This window comes from Zalophus californianus, chromosome X, assembly GCF_009762305.2.
Source record: "Zalophus californianus isolate mZalCal1 chromosome X, mZalCal1.pri.v2, whole genome shotgun sequence".
Classification (NCBI taxonomy): Eukaryota; Metazoa; Chordata; class Mammalia; order Carnivora; family Otariidae; genus Zalophus; species Zalophus californianus.
Window position 1 is genome coordinate 114,651,023 of NC_045612.1, and position 26,556 is coordinate 114,677,578.

Genomic DNA, 26,556 nt, shown 5'->3' on the forward strand with positions numbered 1-26,556 from the left:
TTTCCACTATAACACCTGATACGGAGAAGATGTTTTTATGACCATGTGAAATGAAATTGCTACCATTACCAATTAGCTGCTTATATAAACAATGTTTCCAAAATACAAAATCCATCAATTTCTAAACATACATTAACCTACATATAATCTTTCATACATAAAATATTGACAGGTGTTCAAGATCAATTTAATCTGCCTAAGGAATTTTCAGAACTGTATAATTCCATGTGTATACAAAACTGAATTTAAATCAATGAATACTCCAATATTTAAACAGAAAAATGTACTGCAGCTCTCTAAGGTGGGATTTGAAGTGATTTTGCTTTCTTCTTCACCTTTCCCAGTGTCTAAATTTCTTGTAATGAGTTTATATCAATCAGGGGAAGAAGCTATCTATTTTTAGAAAAAATGATCTTCCTCCATACCCCACTTCCTGTACCATGTGGCATCTCCATCTTTTGCCCGCACGTATCAGTAGGCACCACTGTACTCTCTCCCAACACCAGGTTCAATGCCTCAGCTTCTTCTCAGATCATTGCCTCTGTCTGGACACCTACCCAGCTGGCTGTCAAGGCTTATCTATCTAGCCCAGCCATATTACTCCTGGGCAGCAGTCTCCTTTCTATTCCCAAAACTACTCCTCCCTTAATTTATCTCACAGCTTCCAGTGTCTTTGAGTTTTAATTCACCCTATAAGAGCTGTCAGCTTACAGATGCTTAACATCACTAATCATCAGGGAAATGCAAATCAAAACCACAATGAGATACCACCTGACACCAGTTAGAACAGCTACAATCAAAATGACAAGAAATAACAAGTGCTGGAGAGGATGGAGAGAAAAGGAAAGAAACCCTTGTACACAACGGGAATGTAAATTGATGTAGCCACTGTGGAAAACATTATGGAGGTTCCTCAAAAAATTAAAAAATAACGGCGCCTGGATGGCTCAGTAAGTTAAACATCTGACTTTGGCTGAGGTCCCGATCTTAGGTTCCTGGGATCGAGCCCCACACCGGGCTCTGCTCTCAGTGGAGAGTCTGTCCCTCTCCCTCTGCCCCATCCCCGACTTGTGCTCTGTCTCTCAAATAAATAAATAAAATCTTTTTTAAAAAATTAAAAAACAGAAATACCATATGATCCAAAAATTCCACTATTGGGTATTTACCCAAAGAAAATGAAAACACTAATTTGAAAAGATATACATCACTATGTTTATTGCAGCACTGTGTACAATAGCCAAGATATGGAAACAACCTAAGTGTCCATCAATAGGCAAATGGATAAGGAAAATGTAGTGTACACACACATACACATGGTGGAATACTACACAGCCACAGAAAAGGATGAGATCATGCCATTTGAGACAATATGGATAGACCTAGAGAGTATTATGCTAAGTGAAATGATTCAGACTGAGAAAGACAAATACCACTATGAGTCCACTCATAAGTGGAATCTAAAAAAAAAAGAGAAAAGAAGAAATAAACAAAAAGCAGAAAAAAGCAGAATCAGACCTATAAATACAGAAAACAAACTGATGGTTTCCAGATGGGAAGGGGGTGGGGGCTGGGGCAAAATGGGGGAAGGAGAGAGGAAGATAACAGGCTTTCCAGTTAGGGAATAAGTAAGTCACAGGAGTAAAAGGCACAACATAAGGAACACAGTCAATGATATTTTAATAGCAACATAACAGGACAGGTGATAGCTACACTTACCGTGAACATAGCATAATGTACAAATTTGCCAAATCACTAAATTGTACACATAAAAGTAACGTAACATTGTGTGTCAACTATCTCAAAAAAAGATAAGGGCGCCTGGGTGCCTCAGTTGGTTAAGCGTCTGCCTTTGGCTCAGGTCATGATCCCGGAGTCCTGGGATCAAGCCCCCAGTGGGGTTACCCACTCAGCAGAGAGTCTGCTTCTCCCTCTGCCCCTACCCCTGCTCATGCTTGCACTCTCTCTCAAATAAATATCAAAAATGTTTTTTAATTAAAAAAGATAATAAAAATCAAAGGACAGTTGTCATGAAAAGAAAATAAACAAGCAAATAAATAAATGTCTGTTGGCTTACTTTCCCTAAAGCAAGCTCCCAGGATGTCCCTTAACTGAAATGGTTCCCTAGGCCCTACATACTCACAACTCTAGTATTCAAGGTCCCTGCTTTAATCCTGCCTTCTTGTTCTCATCCACTACCTTTCTTAAACCTTCTCTCCAACCAAAAGGCAACTGACTATGCTCTAACCAATCAAGGGTACACCAGTGGTACTCAGATTTCAGCACATCATAGTCACCTGGATGGCTTGTTAAAAACCACATTTCTGGGATCAACTCCCCGAGTTTCTAGTTCAGTAGGCCTGGAGATGATACTGATGCTGCTGGTTCGGGGATCACACTCTGAGAGCCAATTGGTACAAATTATAGATGGTCCCCGATTTACAACAGTTCAACTTGGGATTTTTCAAGTTTACCACGGTGCAAAAGCAGTACTTCAAAATTCAGTAAAAACCATACTTTGAATTTTGATCTTTTCCTGGGCTAGCGATATGTGGTATGATAATCTTTCATGATAAATCTCTCATGCTAGGCAGCTACAGTAAGCCCCAGCTCCCAGTCAGCCATGTGACCACAAGGGTCAACAAACTGATATACTTACAACCATTCTGTTTTTCATTTACAGTACAGTATCAATGAATTACATGATATTCAACACTTTATTATAAAATAGGCTTTGTGGAGGCACCTGGGTGGCTCAGTCAGTTAAGTGTCTGCCTTCGGCTCAGGTCATGATCTCACAGGATCCTAGGATGGAGCCCTGCATCAGGCTCCCTGCTCAGTGGGGAGTCTGCTTCTCCCTCTGCCTCTCCCTGCTGCTCTGGCTCTCTCTCTCTCAAATAATTAAAATCTTAAAAAAAAAAAAATAGGCTTTGTGTTTGATGACTTTACCCAAATGTAGTGTTCTGAGCACATTTAAGGTGCTAACTACAATTCTGGGATCATTCCAACTTCTGATCATCAACTATGATGTTCAGTAGGTTAGATGTATTAAATCCACTTTCTACTTAAAATATTTTCAATTTACAATGGGTTTATTGGGACATAACTCCATTCTAAGTCAAAGAAGATCTGTATACTTTCCTGCTCCATGACTCCATCAAGCAATTCCCTTCCTCTGGCATGTAAAACACCACCCCAATTGAAATCGTTTTAAGATTGACCTCATACACCAACCCCCCTACATGAACCCAAACATGAGTATCTTCCCCTCTCTGCAACTCAAGTAAGATGTGATACGGAGGTCCCACAGCTAGAAGTGACAATATATTTGGTCTTGTATCACCATGTTTGTCTCCTATATCCATTACACTAGGATTATAAGGTTAAGAGACTCATCCTTGGGGCGCCTGGGTGGCTCAGTTGGTTGGGCAACCAACTTTTGATTTCAGCTTAGGTCATGATCTCAGGGTTGTGAGATAGAGCCCCAAGTAGGGTTCTGTGCTGGGCGTGGAGCTTCCTTAAGATTCTCTCTCTCCCTCTGCCTCTCCCCCCATCTCTCTCCCTGTTCTATTTAAAAAACAAAACAAAATAAAACTCATCCTTATGGGTCTTTGGACATGGAGATGCATAGGACAAACCTTGCAAATAAGAACTCAGTTTGAAACTTCCTGAACTAGTAACATTTCAAAAGGATCTTTTACAGACTTCACATTGTAAGCCTTCAAATAGTAACTAGTCATATTAATGCCATGCAAAGTACACTAGTTACCATAGCAAAAGGCACTCAAAACAATTTTCAAAGGCAGGAACCAGTTTCTTCAAAGAACTATGGGTCTTGAAAGTCAATCAAGACTTTTAACAAAGGAATTCTATCTAGCATTCTAGAATGCTTAGTTTTTGTACTATTTTAAAGCCATCTGAAAGATAGGTCTGTATTATTTTCAGATTTATTTGGAAATGACCCCAAGGTCTGTGACATGTAGTGACTGATGACTTAACTCACTCAGGCTTGGGGAAAATAGAACATTCAGACAGTACATATACCTAGATGATAAACTTTAACCTTTTGTGTGGTACCAAAAAGAAAACAGCATAAACTGGTACAGCTACTTTACAAAGTTGTTGGTATAATGTACACATGCTATAGTTCAGCAATTTTCCTCCTAGGTATGTACCCAAGACTAATGAAAGCATCTGCCCACTAAAAGACATACATAATAGTTTATCTGCATTAGCCAAGACCAAGAAACCGCCTAAATATCCATTAATGAGAATGGATAAATTGTGTTTTACCATAAAACTGATTTTCCATAAAACTGAAATCAGAAAAAGATTCAGGAAACTTTTGCTCCAATCATTGCAAACCACACTCACTGAGAAATCCATGGGAGTGAACGGTTCACATAAATATTTCTATGATATCCAATTATATCTTCCCTGAGAAATAACATGTAACACTGCAAATACCAAATTTAGAAACCTGGTAATTTTCATTGTAGTGCATCCCATCAAACCATAGCCTTCGAACATAATGGGCCACCTGCTGAATCCCATCTCATAAGTGGTAAGAACCTAGGTAACAGTTCTTAAATTTTCAATGCAATGAAATTTTTTTTTTAAGATTTTATTTGTTTATTTGACAGAGAGAGTGAGAGAGCACAAGTAGGGAGAACAGTAGAGGGAAAGGGAGAGGGAGAGGCAGGCTCCCCACCAAGCAGGGAGCCCGATGCAGGGCTCCATCCCAGAACCCTGGGATCATGACCGAGCTGAAGGCGGACGTTTAACCATCTGACCCACCCAGGAGCCCCTGAAATTTCTTTTTAAAATCCTCCAAATCCTAAGGGTGCCTGGGTGGCTCAGTCAGTTAAGCGTCCAACTCTTGATCTCCGCTCAGGTCTTGATCTCAGGGTCATGAGTTCAAGCCCCAGTCTGGGCTCCATGCTGGGCGTGAAGCCTACTTAAAAAACAGTAATAGTGAAATAAAAAAATAAAAATCCTCCAAATCCTCAAAAATATAAAAATAGAACTACTATACAATCCAATAATCTCACTTCTGGGTTTATATCCAAAGGAGCCAAATCAGTACCTTCAAGAGTTATCTGCACTCCCATGTTCACTGCAGCATTACTAAAATAGCCAAGATATGGAAACAATCTAAATGTCTATTGATGGATGAATAAAGAAAATGTGGTGCATATACAGTGGACTACTATTCAACTATTTTAAAAAGGAGGAGAAGAAAATTCTGCCAATTGCAACAACCTAAATGAACATAATGGGCATTATACTAAGTGAAATAAGCCAGAGAAAGACAACACTCTATGATATCACACATATGTGAAATCTTTAATAAAAAAAAAAAAGTTAAATTCATAGAAACAGAGTAGAATGGTGATTGCCAGGGGATAGGGAAGTGGAAAAATGCTGGTCCAAGGGTACAAACTTTCAGTTATAAGATAAATAAGTTCTGAAGATCCAATGTACAGCTTGGTTACTTTGGTTAATAATACTGTATTGTATACTTGAAATTTGCTAAGAAGGATCTTACACACTCTCACCAAAAAAAAAGTAACTGTGAAGTGATGGGTTTATTAACTTGACTGTGGTAATCATTTCACAATGTATACATGTATCAAGTCATCACATTGCACACTTTAAATATATACAATTTTATTTGTCAATTATACCTCAATAAAGCTGGGAGGAATAAAAAAATGTATTCTGCTTTAAAACAAAATCCCTGGGGCACCTGAGTGGCTCAGAAGGTTAAGCATCTGCCTTCAGCTCAGGTCATGATCCCAGGGTCCTGGGATCGAGCCTCACATCTGGCTCCCGGCTCGGCGGGGAGCCTACTTCTCCCTCACCCTCTGCCTCTCCCCAGCTCATGCTCTCACTCTCTCTCTGTATCTCTCTGTCTCAAATGAATAAAATCTTAAAAAATAAAATAAAAATAAAACAAAATCCCTCTTGGGGTGCCCAGGTGGTTCAGCTGGTTAAGCGTCTGACTTTGGCTTGGGTCATGATCTCAAGGTCCTAGGATCCAGCCCCATGCTCAGCAGGGAGTCTGCTTATCCTTCTCCCCCTCCCGTGGCCCCTCCCCCCACTCAGGCTTGCTGGTTCACGTGCTCTACCTCAAATATTGCTGGTTTTCACGTGCTCTACCTCAAAATCATTTTTAAAAATTTTTTAAATAACAAAATCCCTCTTTAAAAAGGTCACTAGGATACACTGAATAAAACCAGCTAAGCTACCTCCTGTTATAAAAATAGAGCCTTTCCCCCTTCTATCCCAACTCTTTTTAACACTCCAGTTGTTATTTCTGAGTACCTACTATTTACTATCCCAGGCCCTGAAGTAAAACCAACAAAGAAGAAAAAGAGGAAAAGACAAGTTCCCTGACCTCCCAGAAGGAAGAAATACGTAAGATAGTGATGCCAGCAAGTAAATGACTAAAGCTTTTCCAACTCACCAGGTATAACTGTGGAACCACACTCTACAATTATAATCATAAACATTCTGCAATGATATACTGTCCAATACAGTAGCCACTAATCAAACAACTGGGTACTTGAATTGTGGCTAGTGTGAATGAAGAACTGAATCTTCATTTTATTTAATTAACCTTAAACTTAATCAACTTAATGTCTAATTTAAGTTTAAATTTAAGTATCCACATGTGGCTAGAAGCTACCATATTTGACAGTGTAATTCCACACATACTTATAATACTTACCATTGATATAACTTCCCCAATTATAAGATTCTACTAGTTGTAAGCACCATCAATTTGATAGCTCTTGAAAGAGGAATAAAAACTACATTAAACATACATGGCTGACTTAAAACTCATCTGGATTTCAGAAATGCTAAAGTCTGGGGAGGAAAATGCACTTTATAACAGAGGAGATCCAGAAGCTGTGTTTTCTAGGCCTCTTCCCCTTTGAAGTAAGCAGCCTGTGGAAAATGACTCCAAAATACACCCATGCTACAATAGCACCCAGCACAAAGAGGTGTTCAATAAACATTGTCACCAAAAAGTGTCAGTTGAAGTGTCTTTCTCTCCTGCTGGTATTCTTATGGCAAGGGCCGAATCTGTAATATTTATATTCCCAGCACCTACACTGATGTAATATGCACTCAGTATTTTTTTTTTTAACTGGCATGCACTGATGAGAGTGGTAGGAATGGTATGACTACAAATAACATTTTGAAGACAGAAGCAGCAGAACCTGCTGACCAGAATGTGGAATTAAAGGCAGAACTCTAGTACCATGAACAGAAAAAGGAATGTCTGAAAGAGGAACTGAGTTTGGGGAAAGAAGCTAAATTTAAAAGATTATGTGGTACCTACTACTTATAAAACTATATACTAGATATTTTTAGAACCACAAAGCTGCAACTTGCTCTCAGAAGTTACAGTCCAGTAAAGGGTATGTATGTATATAACTATAGTGCAGAGAGAGAGAAATGCTGTAAGAGGGACAATGATAAAGTGGTGTGGACATGTAGAGAGAAAAGCCTATTTCCAGAAGCTCAGGGTTAGAGTTAAAACAATAACGCATTACACCGAGGGCAGAAAAAGGAATGTGACCAAAGGCAGAATGTTAAAGCAAGACTAGAAATAGGAGTAAGACTGGGAGTGTGTGACAGAAAAAAAAGCAAGGAGAGGTTGAAGGACATCCAGACTGCTATCCAAATGCCATAAAGCAATAAATATGTACTGAAAAGCCCTAACTGGTGTTAGCATTCACAGCCCAGGTCAGGTACTATCTACCTTGAACACCACACAAATTGCTCCAGCCCCTAATTACTCTTGCCTCTCCATATATCCCACTATCCTACTAAAATACATGTCCAAAGACAAGAATCATGTATTATTAAACTCAATGCCTTTGTAGAAATAGCACAGTACCTTGGACATATGGAATATAAAAACTCAACTGAGTATAATTATACTAAAATATTTTCTGAATTGAATTTATAGATACCAATGGCTTATTTTCTCATGGCACATCAATGAAAACTGTATCTCAGCAAGACTGGGTTGTGCCATCTGTTTAAATGGCCAAAACTTTTCCATTCAATTTGTTGGGCACCAACTATGGATCAGACATGGTATACAAAAGCTCCTCAAAGGAAGAGCTCATAGAAGAGGCAAACAGGTGAGTTAACTAAATGTGAGAAACCCGGAACAGTATATGAAAGGTGTGTGACATGCCCAGAAGAGGTGGAAACTACTTATGTCTGGGACAAAAGGGAAACTCCACTTGGGGAAAAGGCTTCACAGCAATCTTACTTGTACAGAGTGATTTTCTCCAGGCACTCTGAATAATTCAGTTATCTCTGTTATATTATTTTTTTAAAGTGTTATTCATGGAAAATGGACTTTTTGAAAAGTATAAAATGTATTACAGAAGTCCATTTGTACAGTGCACTCAAGCCATACTGGCCTCCAGCATTTCTCTTAACAAAACTAACAGTTACCAACTCCCCATTACTTCTGTGAAACAGATTGGCTAACGCCAATAGTACAAATGTTTCTGGCTAATAGATAACTACTTAGTTCAACTTCACACTTCTGCTCCCTTAAATGGAGCTGCTGCATGCTTAGCATCCAAGTCAGTTGCATTTCTTCCCCAAAACTACATCAGCTCCTCTTGTAATAGCCATCACATGGTTTTCAAATAGTATACAAACCAATTAAAAGAAAGTTGCAGTTTCTGTGAAAATCAGGTTGGATGCTTTGGCAAGATGTGATAAAGGTGATGAGTCATGTTAAAAATGTGACCACTGGGGTGGGGGACGGCTGTCTCAGTCAGTAGAGCATGCAACCTTTGATCTCAGGGTTGTGAGTTCGAGCCCCATGTTGAGGGTAGAGTTTACTTTAAAAAGTGACTCAAATTAGATACAGATTAGATAATGTTTTAAAAAAAGGAAAAAGCTGTTAAAATCTGCAATTCTGCACTAGATGGTGTCATAAGTTATCTAAATTACTGCTCCACTTTCAAGAAATCAAAACTGGACCTACCACACAGATAGAATGGGCTAGGAGTATGGTTCATACAAGACAGATGACATTGACCTACAGTCAGCTGACTCATTCTCAGAAAAAAAAAGGCCCTGGCCTCACTCAAAACAGTAGCAAAGAAACATATGCTTTATGGCAAAATGTTTGTTGTATGTGCATTCTTATATAATTACTTAGAACTTTATCATTTTTTTAAAATTCACTTTCCAATTATGGACTTCAATCTATCAAATAATGATTACCAAATAAACCATACAAATCACAACAGCTATAAATGTTCAAAGAGTGCTCATTTTAGACTGAAGAGGTTATGTTTTACACAGGAATGTGGATTTGAACTAGGTCTGGAAACATGTACTGGGGTACAGTTACATTGTGTGAGCAAATAGAAGACAGCACATTCCAGCAAAATTTGGTTAAAAACACTTAAGGATTACTATAAATAATGATGATGATGATATTATATAATTTGCAAAGTATTTTCACATCTATGATTTCACTGACTGGATATCACAACAACCCAGTGAATTAATTCACAACCCAGAAATTCATGCATTTGAAATGAGATAGAAAACGGTTATCTGGTGGGGCGCCTAGGTGGCTCAGTTGGTTAAGTGACCAACTATTGGTTTCAGCTCAGGTCATAATCTCAGGATGGTGAGACTGAACCGTGTCAGGCTCAGGGCTCAGCAGAATGTCTGCTTCAGAATTCTCTCTCTCTCCCTCTGTCCCTCCCCCCTCCCACTTGTGCGAGCACCTACGCTTTCTCTTGCTCTCTCCCGCTCTCAAATAAATAAATAAATAAATAAATCTTTAGAGAAAAAAAAGAAAAAGGATATCTGGTCTAAACTCCACATTGTAAAAGAGAAGAAAACTGGGTATGGTTAGATTCCACAGATTTTTTAATGCAAAGCTAAGAAACTTGAATTTCAGCCTGTAAACATTGGGAACTTACTACAAGTTTTGCTACATACTTTTTTTTAACAGTGACTTAACAATAAAAAACTACTAATACTGGCCAACATAATTCAAGGCAAAGGGAACACTCATCATTCATTTATTCATTTATTCATTCATTCCACAAATATTTACTAAATAAGTACTCTATGCAAGTCACTATTGCAGATGTTTACAATACAGTAGTGAACAAAACAGAGGAGACCCTGCCCTCATGGAGCTTGAAATCAAAAAGATGCAAAAAAAAAAAAAAAAAATTCCAGTAAAATAAAATATTTCAAATAAAATCATATGGGCACAGCAGGTTTCTAAATGTGATAAAATAGTAACAACAGCTAAAACATACAGCACTTCTGTGCTAACCACTGATCTAGCTGCTTTATTTACATTAATTTATTTAATCCTCACAAGAACCTTTTTTGGTCCTTCACTACCAGAAACCTCATTTTACCAACAAGGACACTAATAGAGAAATTAGACCCCTAGCCAGAACTGAAACTCAAACCCAAACAGTCACAATCCAAAATTCCCATAGTTAGCCACTATGGTATAGCCTTAGCAGTAACAAATAGCTTAAATTTGTGCTTTTGGAGCACTTCCATACATCGGATATAACGCTAAGTATTTTTACATACATTATCACATTTAATCCTAACAGTATTAAAAGATATTAAAAGGGACGCCTGGGTGGCTCAGTCATTAAGCATCTGCCTTCAACTCAGGTCATGATCCCGGAGTCCCAGGATCAAGCCCCACATCAGGCTCCCTGCTAAGCGGGAAGCCGGCTTCTCCCTCTGCCTGCCGCTCTGCCTATCTGTGCTCTCTCTCTCTCTGACAAATAAATAAATACAATCTTAAAAAAAAAAAAGTAATAGTCCCAGAGGAGCACCTGGCTGGCTCAGTCGAGGGAACATGTGACTCAATCTCAGGGTTGTGAGCCCCAAGCTGGGTGTAGAGATTACTTTAAAAAATAAAATCTTTAGGGGCACCTGGGTGACTCAGTCAGTTAAGCATCTGCCCCCGGCTCAGGCCCTGATCTTGGGGTCCTGGACTTGAGCCCCAAGTAGGGCTCCCTGCTCAGCAGGGAGTCTGCTTCTCCCTCTCCCCCTCCTCCTCCCCCCAGCTTGTGTGTGTACTCTCTGTCTCAAATAAACAAATAAAATCTTAGAAAAGAAAACAGACCCAGAGTCATCATAAACCTTGTCCCTGGTCACCAGCTAGAAAGAATTAAAAGGTTTTTCTAACCCTTCCCAAAGGCTTATGTTTACAAGACAATTGTTTATAAGCTTCACTGAATGCATCCAAAGTAAAAAAAAATAAACTGGGAAAACCAACAATGTGATGAACAGATCTATCTATTCATAAAGTTTGTAAAAAGAAGTGAATTTAGCAAGGCTAAGACTAAACAGAGTGTTCCATGTGCAGAGTGAATATGTGTTAATACTATTTTCTGCAATGGATGTCCCATCACCAATCCTTTCCAGGATCTTATCATTTTTACTAAGAGTCCTTATTTCACTATCCAAGCCAACCAACTACAAAAAGCTAAATACAGAGCAAACTCTGGCATGTTAATCACTAATTCTATTAAAGTCTGTATATTTGCCAGTTCATCCACTAAAAAATTTTCCCCTCAAATCTCCAGAGCCTAATTATAATTGCTAATTTTTTCTACTTTTACTAGAGATTAAATGAAAAACCTGACTATTAACAGCAGAGTCATCCTTAGAGTACAAAAAACTGGACCATTTTCCCTAGCCCCAAACTTGGGAAGCCCCTTGTAGCTGTTACAAGAACTAGAAAGGTAGGTCTTGCAAAGAATCAGCCCCAGGGCAAAAAATTAAACTGGCGGAGTGCCTGGCTAGCTCAGTCAATGGAGCACGCGACTCCTGATCTTGGGGTCATGAGTTCAAGCCCCAAGCTGGGTGTAGGGATTACTTAAATCAATTAATTAAAAAGCTTTAAAAACATTCAATTGGCAAATACAGTCAGTATCAACACAAAAATCTCCTCTCAAAGCCCTTTTTCATTATGACTAAAACAGTGTACCATTTGTCTTCCAACTTCTAAGGTCTTCTGCACCAACCAGTGAATTTTGAAGTTTAACTGACCACTTTAGCAGAATAAATTACAAAGGGAGAGAATAAAACAGTAAGAATTAGAGATGCAATTTAGGAATGGGCTTAACATACCATTTAATAAAAGAGGATTCATTCATTCAACAAATATTTATTCAGCATCTACTAAGCCTGGAAATACAATGGTTAGCATTCTTCTACATCCTAATATATCCTATTTTTATCCTGGCTAGAAGCTGGGCAGATCACCCTTCAGGACCCCCATCTATAAAATGGAGCTAATAACCATTCTCATAGAAATGTAATGGATTAAATGTGACAAACCGACCTTTAAAATGTTCTGTACTCAAACAAAACACACTTTAAAGACCGAAAGGTTTTCAGAATGGCATGTTTAAAAAGAAAAAAGAAAAAAAAAAGCAGCAGCAGCCTAGAAAAGTAAAAATATATATAGATATATAGTAAGCTACTGTTTATTCCTAAACAGGAAGCAGGCTTAAACATCTCTGTATCTCTCAAGGTATTTGGCCTACTGCCCTTCATTTAACAAGGGTTCAGTAAATACATGCCATCTTTTTTTCTTCTCTCCCTCTCAGGTATGGGACACTGCAGTTATTTTAATAATCTGGCAAAGGAGAAAGAATGCACAGAAGGAATTAATATTTACTGGTGCCTATTATATATCAAGTTACTGTGTTGGGCACTTCATCTATGTTATTTCAATTAATTTTCACAGCTACCCTGTGAGGTATTATTAATCGCAAAACTAGGAGTGGATTTTGATTTTCCAAGAATCAGGTCATAATAAATCTAAACTGAAAGAATGAGCAATGGATCTTAATTTGGCAGCATTTGCTTATTTCACGTTAAAAGAAAGAACTGAGGGGTGCCTTGGTGGCTCAGTCAGTTAAGCCTTCGGCTCCGGTCATGATCCCAGGGTCCTAGGATGGAGCCCCACACTGGGCTCCCTGCTCAGTGGGGAGCCTGCTTCTCCCTCTCCCTCTGCAGCTCCCACTGCTTGTGCTTTCTTTCTCTGTCAAATAAATAAATCTTTAAAAAAAAAAATAAAAAGAACCTGAGTGAACCCTAGAAAGGAGTATTAAAAAAAAAGGCTTTAACATGAAAAGAAAATGTACAAAAAAAAAAAAAAAAAAACAAATGGCCAATAAGTAAATTTGGTAAATATTCAATCTTAGAGGTATTTTTTTTTTAATCCAATGAACAATAAAGAGAAACTGTTTGACCACATTGGTCAAAATAGTAAACATTTTTAACTGGCAAGCTTTCCTTTAGGGAAATTAGCAGTGTCTCCTTCACACCCTTCACAGGTATGGCACAATCTCATCAGTGTCATCTATCCTTACCCCCAGTGATTCTCAAGGGGAATGTAAGACTAGTATCCTAAGAACATGATCAAAGACATATGCAAGGATTCCCTTTAAAAGGCATTCTTTGCAATAAATGAGTATATAAATGAATACACATTTTTTGCCATGATGTTTACAATAGAGGGAAGAAAGGAGAACCTACATGAGGTACAGAGCACTGAAGTTCTACTTCTAAATGGCTGACCAAATACGTGTTTACCTTTCCTTCTAAAACCCAGTGAAATAAGCAAAAGAATTATAAAAAGGGGCTCCTGGGTGGCTCAGTCAGTTGGGCATCTTACTCTTGATCTCGGCTCAGGTCTTGATCTCAGGGTTGTGAGTTCCGGCCCTGCACTGGGCTCCACGCTGGGTGTGGAGCCTACTTTAAAAAAAAAGAAAAGAAATAAAATAAAATAAAAATTTTTTAAAAACCAGAGCAGCCCTGGGATTGTAGGAAGTGCCCCCAGCAGGCAGATCAGTGAGGAATTCCAAGGAACCACGAAGCAGGTTAAGACTGGATGGGTGGCAGGGGCACCTAGCTGGCTCAGTTGTAGAGCATGCAACTCAATCTCAGGGTACTGAGTTCAGGCCCCACAAACGGCATGGAGCCTACTTTAAAAAAAAAAAAAAAAAGATCATGGAAGGCAAAACTTAGTAGAGCTGAAATACCCACAACTTCATGTAGGCCAATAAAAGATATCACCCTCAAAAAATACGTTTTTTTCCAGAAGAACCCTTGAAAGACAATATAACTACTATAGGTATTAGGGACTAAAAAAAGAAATGGCTTAATAGTAACCACATAATTGAAAAGCTATAAAAACCTTTACCTGTGTCCACTCCCTGCCCTCTTTCTGCAGGACTAATGCCAACGTTTTTACCCAGTCCTGCCTCTCCAAAATCATAGTTCAGACAAGGAATACTCAATAACGCTGAGGCCACAGAAATGGGAAAGATGTCAATTAACTGTAGCTTCTATGAGGAATAGGGAGTCCCACCACCTAAAGAGGTAGCAACTCTATAGAGAAACACTGCATTCCAGGCAAAAGAGAGAACATAAGCAAAGACGGCAAATTTGGGATGTCTGGGTGGCTCAGTCAGTTAAGCATCTGCCTTCGGCTCAGGTCATGATCCTGGGGTCCTGGGATCAAGCCCCGTGTTGGGCTCCTCGCTCAGCACGGAGTCTGCTTCTCCCTCTAACCACCCCGAAACCCTGGCTTATGCTCACTTGCATGTGCTCTCTCTCTCTCAAAAATAAGTAAATAAAATCTTAAAAAAAAAAAAAAGACATCATATTTGAACCAGAATTTTATGGGGAATTCTACGTATCCAAGCATAGTGTTTGAGGCTGACAGGGAAAGGATATGAGGCTGGAAAGGTAGATAGGTAGAGAACATACCAAAGAGCCTGACAGGCCATATAAATGAATTCAGTCTTTCTCCTTTCTCTTTCTCCTGTCAACAAGAGAGCACAATTGCAGGCTTTCAGGCACATCAGTGATATGATCAAATTCACATTTTATATCATACTAGCAACTGTAAATAATGTATCTGGAGCTCAACAAGACCCAGGTATCTACCTTAGGAGCCTGAGTGGATGGTGGAACCAATAGGAGATTTTTTTTCTTCAATTAAGGAGGACAAAGTATGAGGAAAGGATGCTGTACTTCATATGAGACATGCTCAGTATAAGGTACCTGTAAGAATACTCAGGTGTAGATTTCCAGAAGGTTATTAAGAATGAGTCGGGGGGCGCCTGGCTGGCTCAGTTGGTTAAACCACTGCCTTCAGCTCAGGTCATGATCCCAGGGTCCTGGGATCGAGCCCCACATCGGGCTCCCTGCTCATGCAGGAAGCCTGCTTCTCCCTCTGCCTGCCACTCCCCCTGCTTGTGCTCTCTCCCTCTCTCTCTCTGTCAAATAAATAAATAAAATCTTTAAAAAAAAAAAAGAATGAGTCGGGGGGCTGGGGTGCCTGGGTGGCTCAGTTGGTTAAGCGTCTGCCTTCGGCTCAGGTCATGACCCCAGAGTCCTGGGATCAAGCCCCGCACTGGGCTCCCTGCTCGGCAGTGAGTATGCTTCTCCCTCTCCCTCTGCCTGCCGCTCCCCCTGCTTGTACTCTCTCTCTCTGACAAATAAATAAATAATTTAAAAAAAAAAAAGAATGAGTCTGAAGCTCGTAGGGAAAAGTGGGGAAGAATTAGAAATTTAGAAAAACATCTGCATACAAGTAGAACTGAAACTCTGGGTGTAATTGAGACAATGACCTATGATAACACTTGGCTAAGAAGTCAAGCCCAGGTAACAGCAGTCTGTAAGGAGTAAGTGGATCGGGACAAGCCAACAGAGGTCGCAGCAGATAAAAAACTGTGAGAGGAGGACATGGAGAACAAAGATGCCAAGGGAACACACTGCTTCAAGGAGATAGTGATTAACGGTGTCAGGTGCAACAGAAATGTCAAGTAAAATTAGAACTGAATGAATCTACCAACTGCAGCACACAAGAGGTCACAGGTGATCTCAGCAAAAACAGTTTAAATAGCACTGAGAGTGGGAAGTCAGAGAGCAAGAGCTGAAGTGAATGAGAAAAGGACAGACTACATATAGACCACTCTCTCAGAAGTTTGGAGAATGTCAGGTAGTTAGGAGAGGAGTGGACAAGTGGTTTAGAGAAAGTTTTCTAGGACAAGAATCTTAGGAATAAGGTCAGAGAAAAAGTCAAAAAGCGAGGCTAAGGATATAATAAGGTTACTCAACTTCAGCACAACCAACATTTTAGAACAGGTAAATTCTTTGCTGTGGGGGGCTGTGCTGTGCACTCTAAGATGTTAAGCAGCATCCCTGGTCTCCAACCACCATATGCTAGGAGCACACATACCACCACCCCAAGTTGTAACAATCAAAAATGTCTTCAGAGATTGCAAAATGTCCCCTGGGGGCAGAACTGCCCCTTGTTGAAAGCCACTGGCATACAGGACAAGGAGGAAGAGGGAATAACTGATGGAAAAACACTGCTAAAGAAGCATCACTGAAGCTGAGGGCACCAGGCAAGGGACTGTCCTGGAACAGCAGAAGCACCTCATCTTCTGAGACAGGAGAAAAACAACAGCTCTGGAGAGAAAGGGACTGATAAATTTGTAGATGGAGCCAGAAGCTGCAGAAAATCCACCAAAAGGCCCTCAATATTCTCAGTGGAGCAGAGGCAAGGTTGTGTGCAAAGTATGAGAGGAGATGATTTGGCAGCAGGTCTGAGAACAGGGGCCTGACTTTATAACAATTAACAGGGCCTGGTAGCTGGCAGGTCACAACCAGAGAAGACCAAATGAGGTTGGAAACCGCCAGACTCCCTTCTCTCACTGAGAATGTTAAAATGCACCCACACACACACATAAATCACCTTCTACATACTGATTACAATCCCAAAGAGCTCACAAGTCTATGTGAATTTCAACTGCATCATGGAAAGAACAGACTCCTAAGGGTTACCTGGGAAACTAACCCATTTTTAAAAATAACATACAGAGTTCCTATCAGATAATATGAACTGTGTTCTACACAACCCATGTCTAAATGAACTTTTAGTGAATAATCTGTTCAAATTAGAGGATACCTATGGTTGCAACCACTTCCTAGTTCTTAACTGGATGAAATACCTCCTGACCAACAGTCAGGAAGAACAGAATAGAAAGGAGTGGCTGCAAAGACAAGGGCTTATTAAATGAGATTCTTTCTTGTCACAGGACAAAGACCTTCCTCTTCCTTGTCACAAGACAAAGACCCGCCTGCTCACTCCTGCTGTCTAAACCAACATCTGCAAACTCAAACGATTATGGGACCAGGAAAAGAGAAGTTCCTCAAGTCCGTGTATGGGAAAGAAGCTGGAAGTGAACCACCAGCATAAGCCAAGAGATATAAAGGTCTATCCTTGGATGAATAAGAAAAAAGAAAACTTATACACAGAAGCCCAGGGCTGTGCGTTGAAGGAATGACCAAACAAAATGGAAAACCCAAGTCTTTGCTCTACCACAGATATGGAATCAAATTCACACCACTCTCCGGTTATCAGAAATCCATCTTAGATTGAAAACTGGGCACCTGGGTGGCTCAGTCGTTAAGCGTCTGCCTTTGGCTCAGGTCATGATCCCAGGGTCCTGGTATGGAGCCCCGCATGAGGCTCCCTGCTCTGCAGGAAGCCTGCTTCTCCCTCTCCCACTCTCCCTCCTTGTGTTCCCTCTCTCACTGTGTCTGTCAAATAAATAAAATCTTAAAAAAAAAAAATAGATTGAAAACTGCCAGCAAGAGTGAATCCAGAGTCCCATTAGAGAAAATGCAAAACCATTCAAAGAAGCATCCCACAAGCCAGGCACAAGAAAATAATTCCCAAACTGTCACATACTGCAAACCCTGACAAGCAAAATTTGGAGCAAGGAGGGAAGGCACACAAATCAGAGATTTCACTCCTTAAGAACTACAATAGTCCAAAGGAGACAAACATATTTTTAAATGTTCAAAAAAATGAAAAGAAAATGCCCTTATGAAAATCCTAAAGTAGATTTGTACACAGGAATTTTTACACCGGGCACCTGGGTGGCCCAGTTGGTTAAGCATCTGCCTTCGGCTCAGGTCATGATCCCAGGACCCTGGGATAGAGTCCTGCATCAGGCTCCCTGCTCATTGAGGAGTCTGCTTCTCCCTCTACCCTTCCCCCCTGCTCGTGATCGATCTCTCTCTATCTCATAAATAAAATCTTTAAAAAAAATTTTTTTTTCACATTTAGGGGCACCTGGGTGGCTCAGTCGGTTAAGAGTCTGCCTTTGACTCAGGTCATGATCCCAGGGTCCTGGGATTGGCTCCCTGCTCAGCGGGGAGCCTGCTTCTCTCTCTCCCTCTGCCTCTCCCCCAGCTTGTGCTCTCTCTCTCTTAAATAAATAAAATCTTTTAAAAAAAATTTTTTTTACATTTAAAAAAATAGCCAAGTATTTTTAGTTAAAATTCTCAATAAATGGTTTAACCAAATGACTAGACACAGCTAAAAAGAATTAATCATTCATAAGATGAGTGTCAGGAAATCACCCAGAAGTAAAAACGGAAAATATTAAAGAAAATTTAAGCAACAGGGAGGATACAATGAAAAGATACAACACATATCTAACTAGTTCCAGAAATGGAAAATGGAGAAGTAATTTTTTATTTTTTTTAAAGATTTTATTTATTTATTTGACAGAGAGAGACACAGCAAGAGAGGGAACACAAGCAGGGGGAGTGGGAGAGGGAGAGGCAGGCTTCCCGCCGAGCAGGGAGCCTGATGCGGGGCTCCATCCCAAGCCCCTGGGATCATGACCTGAGCCAAAGGCAGATGCTTAACAACTGAGCCACCCCGGCACCCCAGAGGAGAAGCAATTTAAAAAGATAATGGCTAGGATTTTTTTTTTTTTTTAACAACTGTAGGCATCATGAGTCTTCAGACTGATAGAATACACCAAATAAAAGCAAAACAAAAACAAATCTACATGTAGAGATACCACAAAGAAACTGCAGATCAAAAACAAAGAGAAAAATCTTAAAGGTAGCCCAAGGGAAAAGATAATTACCTACATATAAAGAAATTACACCTGAACTGACTAAAGACTTCTCATTAACAAGACTTTTTTTTTCATTAACAAGACTTGTCAAAACACAGGGAATAACATTATGAAAGTGCTGAGGGAAAATAACTGTCAATGTAAATTCTATACCCAGCTGAACAATCATTCAAGAGAAAACGTGAAGTAAAGACACTTTCAGAAATACCAAGATCAAGTTTATTACTAACAGGCCTTTGGTGAAAGAACTACTTAAGAACATTATAAAAAAGGAAACTGAACCCAAAATGAAGAAATGGGGTGAATGAAGAATGGTGAGCTAAGAAATTTGGAAAACATGTTGGTGACTAAACACTCACTATTTGTATAGGCTTAAGGTGACTTAAACAAGACAAAACTAAAGCATAAATAACTAACATGAAAGAGGGGATGAGAGTTAAAAAGTAAACCATTCTAAAAATTTTGCCTTATGCAGGAGGTTAGAGATATTAAGTTTAGACTTAGTTAAATGTGCATGTTAAAATTTTAAGGGTAACCAAACTTCTGTCTTCCACCCTGGAATAAGAAAGCTGAAAGGAACAAAGCTGCCCACCCTTACAATGAAAAAGAGCTGGACTGATTTCAAATTCATGACTTTTTTTAAACCCATCATAGAACAACCAAGTGGCTCAAAGTCTTAGGAGACAGGGCCTGGAAGGAGACAGGAGACAACCCTGTGCTCACCTGGGGTAGACTACAACTGGACACTGGTAAGATGAGTGCAGTGAGAATAATTGGCAAGTTGATAAAAGGCCGACGTGGCTTTGCTGAAGGGACAGTATGAAACCACTGGGGAGGTCACAGAAATTGGGTAGACCCCAACTTTCTGCAGGATCTTCCTCCACCAACCCCACCAGGCACTCACAAAGAGGAAAGAGCCCTGAGGATGCCCATTGTGATGCAGACGGGGGGCGGGGGGGGGGAAGAGCAGCTGTGCCTCAGAAGCAAGAGAAATCAGATTCTTCTCTCCCTATCTAAGGGAGAAAAGTCTCTTCAAGGCCAATAAGTGCTTCTACCCTTAAAGCACTGGTAAAAACTCGCTGCAGCTGGGGGAAGGGATGGGCACCCTCCTCCTAGGAGAGGGGCAGGATTACACACTGAGCCCACCACAAAAGCCAGAGGTGGGGCAAGGCTTTGGGACACTGATGAAGGCCTAAATCCAAAGTTGAACCAGAACAAAAGACTCCCCACTATCACTCCCCACCTCCAAGCTAACCAGCTTCTAGTAACCAACTTCAAGTAAATAGCAGAATACTACTGGAAGAGGAACAGGAGAAAACAAGATCATATAAGGAGACCCTCTCTAAGCCACAGTTCAAAAGAAACACCTAAAATTCAAACTAAACCAAATCCCAGGGCACCTGTGTGACTCAGTCCGTTGGGCATCCTATTCTTGGTTTTAGCTCAGGTCATGATCTTGGGGTCATGGGATTGAGTCCTGTGTCAGGCTTAGTGCTTAGCTGAAAGTCTGCTTCTCTCCCTCTGCCTCCCCCCCTTACGCAAGTGCACATGCACACACTTTCTCTCTCTCTCTCAAATAAATCTTTTTAAAATATAAATAAAAAATATTTTTAAAAAATAAAATTTTAAAAAATAAAATAAGTAAACCAATTCCCACCCCAATCACAAACTATCTCTATGAGAATTTGAAGCCTGAGGTACACCGAGGGTAACCACAGCAACAATCAAACTCAAACCCAGCCCAACTCCTCACTAACTCAAATCCTTGCCCAAAGGCCTACCACAAGGAAAAATGTGCCCATTTACAGACATAAAAATTATGTACCTCAGTCTCCACTATTCTACAAAATAAGTCAGACTTGCAACAAGGAAAAAAAAAAATCACAAGACCTAAGAAAAGGCAAAGAAAAACCAACACTCAAAAGACAAAAAAATGTATCAAAACTGGACACAGACTCAGATTCTGGAAATATCTACAATGAAATTTAAAATATTATGAATAACATGTTTAGAGCTCTAACCTAAAAGGAGAATAACATAAAATCAAGGGTAATTCAGCAGAGAGATGGAAACTAAGAATAAAATGAGGGGCATCTGGCTGGCTCAGTCAGTAGACCATACAACTTTTAATCTCGAGGTCCTGAGTTCAAGTCCCATGTTGGGCATAGAACCTACTTTAAAAAATAAAAGTGTTAAAATTAAAAACACAGTTAAGAGAAATGAAGAGTTCCTTCAATAGGCTCTTCACTAGACTCAACTCAGCCAAGCAAAGAATCCATGAACTTGAAAATTAGTCAACAGGTATTACCCCAACCAAACACTGTAAGAAAACACAGTGAAAAACCAAACAAAAACATTCAAGAGCTATGGGAAAATATCAAAGGTTCTGATATTCCATATTGATAAATGGAATCACAGAAATAGGAGAATGGGACAAAAGAAATAATTGAAGAGATAATACCTGAAAATATTCCAAAATTAATAAAGACATCTAACCACAAATCCCAAATGATCACAAAATAGGAAGACAAACACCCTTCACCCCATAAAATTTATTGCCACTACTAGGCACCAACATCACTTGAGACTGAATTCCATAAGCTCTGCCACTGCCACTCTAAAACAAAATCAAGGGGGGGGCCTGGCTAGTTGAGTAAGAAGAGCATGCAACTCTTGATCTCAGGGTCATGAGTTTAAGCCCCATGTTAGGTGTAGAGATTACTCAAATAAAACTTAAAAAAAAAAATCAGGGCACCTGGGTGGCTCAGTTGGTTAAGCGACTGCCTTTGGCTCAGGTCATGATCCTGGAGTCCCGGGATCGAGTCCCACATCGGGCTCCCTGCTCAGCAGGGAGTCTGCTTCTCCCTCTGACCCTCTTCCCTCTCTTGCTCTCTGTCTCTCACTCTCTCTCTCTCAAATAAATAAAATCTTAAAAAAAAAAATCAAAACACCTCTGTCACTATGACCACGAGGTCATCAGTTCAACTACACATGATGGCCACCTCACAATGCTCTCCTTTATATACAAGTTTCATTCTGTGTAAATCACTGTTCAAACCTAGGTCATAAGCCTATGTCCTAGCTGTAAAAGAGATCGGGGATGTGAGTTTTCTGGGCAAGTGGGACCCATAATATGAGAAACTACCAAAATGTAGAGAAGTTATTTAAAAGTCTAGGACAGCATGCTTAAAAACAGGGGGCACCTGGGTGGCTCAGTCAGTTAATTATCAGAGTCAATTTCAGCTCAGGTCCTGATCTCAGGGTTGTGAGATCGAGCCCTGCATTGCACTCCATGCTCAGTGTGGAGTCTGCTTGAGATTCTCTCTCCCTCTCCCTCTGCCCCTCCCCCAGCACACACGTACTCTAATAAAAATCTTTAATAAATAAATAAAAACAAAATCAGGGGCACCTGGCTGGCTTGGTCAGAAGAGCATGTGACTTGATCTCAGGGTTGTGAGTGCAAGCCCCACACTGCGTGTACAGATTACTTAAAAATAAGTAAATTTTTTTTAAAAAGTTATGTTTAGGGGCACCTGGGTGGCTCAGTCAGTTAAGCATCCAACTCGAGCACAGAGTCTGCTCGAGATTCTCTCTCCTTGTTCCCCCCACCCTTCCCTCTCCACCCCTCCTGCAAGAACGTTCACTCTAATAAATAAGTAAACAAAATCTTTTTTAAAAAGATTATGTTCAAAAAAATTAAAAATTAAATAAAAATTTAATAATAAAATAAAAAAATACCTGGGTGGTATAGTCAGTTGGATGTTTAACTCTTGTTTTCGGCTCAGGCTGTGATCTTGGGGTCATGAGATTGAACCCCAAGTCACATTCCACACTCAGAGCTTAGAGTCTGCTTGGGTTTCTCTCTCCCTCTCCCTCCCGGTCCCTCCCCCAACTCCCGCACACTCTCTCTCTTGCTCTCTCAAATATTTTTTGTTTTGTTTTAAAGATTCTTTTTATTTATTTGAGAGAGACAGAGAGCACAAGCAAGGAAGAGGGGTGGACAGAGAGGGAGAAGCAGGCTGCTGAGCAGAGAGCCCAACAGGGGCTAGATCCCAGGACCCTGGGATCATGACCTAAGCCGAAGGCAGACACCTAAGCAACTGAGCCACCCAGGTGCCTAATAAATAAACCTTTAAAAAAATAAAAATACGGGCACCTGGGTGGCTCAGTTGGTTAAGGAGCTGAGTCTTGATTCCCGCTCAGGTTGAAATCGGCTCCGTGCTCAGTGGGGAGGCTACTGGAGATTCTTGCTCTCTCCCTTCCTCCTCTGCCTCTTCCCCCACTCTCTCTCTCTAAAATAAATAAATAAATCTTTTAAAAAACAAAAACAAAAAAACCTTCATCTAACCAGCTAATGTTGTAGAGTGGATTCTTTGGTGAAGTCACTGCAGAGGTCTTTTTACAAGGCACATATTTTATCTCACTATGGGAACACATTTAAAACCAGCCTCCCAGGGCGCGTGGCTGGCTCAGTCGGTAGAGCATGCAATTCTTGATCTTGGGGGTCATGAATTCAAGCCCCATGTTGGACCTAGAGATTACTTTAAAAAAAATAAATAAATAAAACCACCCTCCCAATCTGAGGGACAAGAACAGTAATCTGGAGGTGTGTGAAATCTTATGATAAACAAGCAAACATCTTCACAGAATGTCAGTTTTTGCTTAATGGTAACTAATGTACAATGCAGATATACAGAAGCACATATATGCACGCACACATGAGAGTCTGTTATGGAACAGAACTTAGCATTTCAAGAATTCGTGCAATAAATCATGAAAATACTTAAAAGAAATGTCACTCTTCTAGTTGTGAACTTTGGCCTCCCCCTCATCTGCCATACTGTAAACGTTGGTAGGAAAGTTTCAGGGGCACTACAGGAAGCCATTAGCACCTATTTACACACCAGTGTGGATCCAATTATAACACAGCTACATCCAAGACCACTGACTAGATACAGGACAAGCATGTCTATTGGGCAAGCAGAGAGGAAGATCCACTGGATAGGTACCTGATAGAGAAGAGAAGCCACTGGACAAGGAAGAAGGCACTGACATGAAGAGATGGGGAAGGGGGTCAGAAAAGAGGTACCTTTCATAAGACAAATATTTATTGAGCATTTCCTATGTGCCAGGCAATGCACTAGATGCTGAGGCTACAATAGTCAACACCATGCCTCCAGGAGCTTACAGTAGAAAACCGATACTATCCATTTATCCATTTTACCAAAGGCCCACCCCTATTTAAATTCCTAGTTTCAGTATTTCCTATGTATACAGAGAAGTTTCCTATGTAAAAGTGAAAATGGACAGAAAAAAGCCAAAAGATGGCCATAAAGAAAGAAAATCAAGATCCTGGGATGTAGCTGAGATAAAAGCATCAAAACGAAGCATGCGGGAGCACCTGGGTGGCTCAGTCAGTTAAGCACCTGCCTTCTGCTCAGGTCATGATCCTGGAGTGCCGGAATCCAGCCCCACATCGAGCCCCACATCAGGTTCCCTGCTTAGCAGGGAGCCTGCTTCTCCCTCTCCCTCTGCTCCTCCCCCTGCTTGTGCTCTCTCTCTCTCTCAAATGAATAAATAAAATCTTTATTTTTTAAAAAAACGCATGCAGGGGAGCCTGGGTGGCTCAGTCGTTGGGCGTCTGCCTTCTGCTCAGGTCGTGATCCCGCGTTCTGGGATCAGGCCCCACGTCAGGCTCTGTGCTTAGTGGGAAGCCTGCTTCTCCCTCTCCCACTCCCCCTGCTTGTGTTCCCTCTCTCGCTGTCTCTCCTCTGTCAAATAAATAAAATCTTAAAAAAAAAAAGCATGCAATACATAAATCCTTATTACTTCATGTTATTTTCCCAATTTTATTTGCTCATTCTTAGACCCATGTCTTTGAGTACACTATCTGCTGGAAAACCCCTTCCCTTCACCTGACATTCTGCACCTCCTTTAAGACTCTTCACAGACACTCAGGAATCACTACCTTTCCCAGTCCCCTTCAGTGTTCATTAAGTGCACCACTTCTGGCCTAGAGTACCAGTGCCCTGTATTTCCATCTGAACATGCATATCATCTTGCACTTTAGTCATGGCTCTTTGTCTCTTCTGCTGGATTACAAACTCCATGAGGGCACAACACCACAGCTTGGCTTTGTATCTCCATCACCTACCATGATGCTGACACCGAGATTTCCAAATCATCACCCTTTCATAAAGTCAACCAAAGACAAATGCAGCCCTCCTTTACCAACCCTGGGCAGGAGGAGAGACTCAAGAGCACAACTCCAAATCAAGGACAGTCACTTTGGATGCTAGAGAAATCACTAGCACAAAAACATCACTTTCAAACTCTAAGATCTAAAACGAGGCAACTCTTCTAAAATAAATGTCCTAGGCTGAATAGGAAGCAAAAATGTAATGCCAAAAACCATTGCAAACTTCAAGTTACCAGCACCAGGAAAAAAAATGATTAAAGCAACAAGGAGAGAATACAGAGCAGGTATAGAGTGGTTCAGAAAAGCCTAAGAACTCAAGGCCAAAGTGAGCTAAGTTAGAGGCTGCATCAAAATAGATTTCAAAAGAAACACTTGAAGAAGGAGGTGATGCTGTAGTTATTCTTTGTATATATGGAGGCCAAAAGTGCTCAACAGCATTCTCTACAGGCACAAACTAACAGCTTTACACCAAGGAAGACTTATTCAATCACAAAGGCAAGCAAAAATTTAGCATGGCTGATGAATTCCAAAAAGAAGTGAACGTGTAGGAACACATACTGCAGAAGGAGAAACAAATCAGCATAAGTTTTACTTTTACTTTATTTTATAAAACCTTTGTAGCACTTTTATACACATAAGCTCACTTGAACATAAGCAGCTCAACAGAGACCAGTTTAATATGAAAGATAAGGTCACAGAACGTGAACCAGATTTGAAAATGGCACTTACGGCCAAAGATTCGTATTCCTAAACAATATTAACAAAATTCTCTAAAAACATTATAGGTGCCCAAATGAGATTTCATAAAACATGAAAGAGCATAAATGCTGAAAATATTAAACTAGACCTAAGACATCGTAGTTGGGGAGAAAAAAGAAAAAAGCAAATTTAATGCTGATATTTAATGAAACATTTATTAAAACATTAAATACCTTGAGCAGATTAAAAGTGGGGTGGGGGCAGTGAGGAATTTTAAGTTTAAATACGGAAGAGAGCTGACAGACACGATTAGAAAAAAAATTTAACTCAGTTATAAATAGAAATGACATTCCTATATAAGGTTAACAGAATGGTGAAGGATAAAAGGAGCCTTTAGAAAATCAAAGATAATTTCTACAAAAACAATGAAGAGAGTATCACAGATGACAATCAATCAAAGAAGCAGTTGCAAAAATTTTAGTGAGATGAACGAAGAATATTTTACCTTGCACAGATTATGACCTTTCTGGTAAATTATCAAGGTTCCATTGAGCTAAAACTCTTGGGTTTGGTTTTGTTTGGGGGAGGAGGAGGTAGCATTTCATTTCATGCCAAACCCCTGCTTAAAACCTTCAATAACTTACCAGAGGA

At 40.2% G+C, this 26,556-nt stretch overlaps 1 protein-coding gene across 5 annotated transcripts in view; it reads right to left on the reverse strand.

The window, feature by feature from the left end:
* CDKL5 (cyclin dependent kinase like 5) overlaps positions 1-26,556 on the reverse strand; it is a 199,815-nt gene that overhangs the window by 164,947 nt on the left and 8,312 nt on the right. The window contains exons 1-2 of one of the 5 annotated variants that reach the window (XM_027607971.1): positions 21,763-21,796; positions 14,827-14,881 (exon numbers count right to left, since the gene is read on the reverse strand). The exons of 1 other annotated variant lie outside the window; for it this stretch is intronic. The gene's annotated coding sequence lies outside the window, so the exon portion shown is untranslated. Of the gene's footprint in view, positions 1-14,826; positions 14,882-19,730; positions 19,887-21,762; positions 21,797-23,163; positions 23,284-26,556 lie in introns of those variants that run through there. 3 more of the 5 variants (XM_027607970.1, XM_027607972.1, XM_027607969.1) reach the window with 3 other exon arrangements.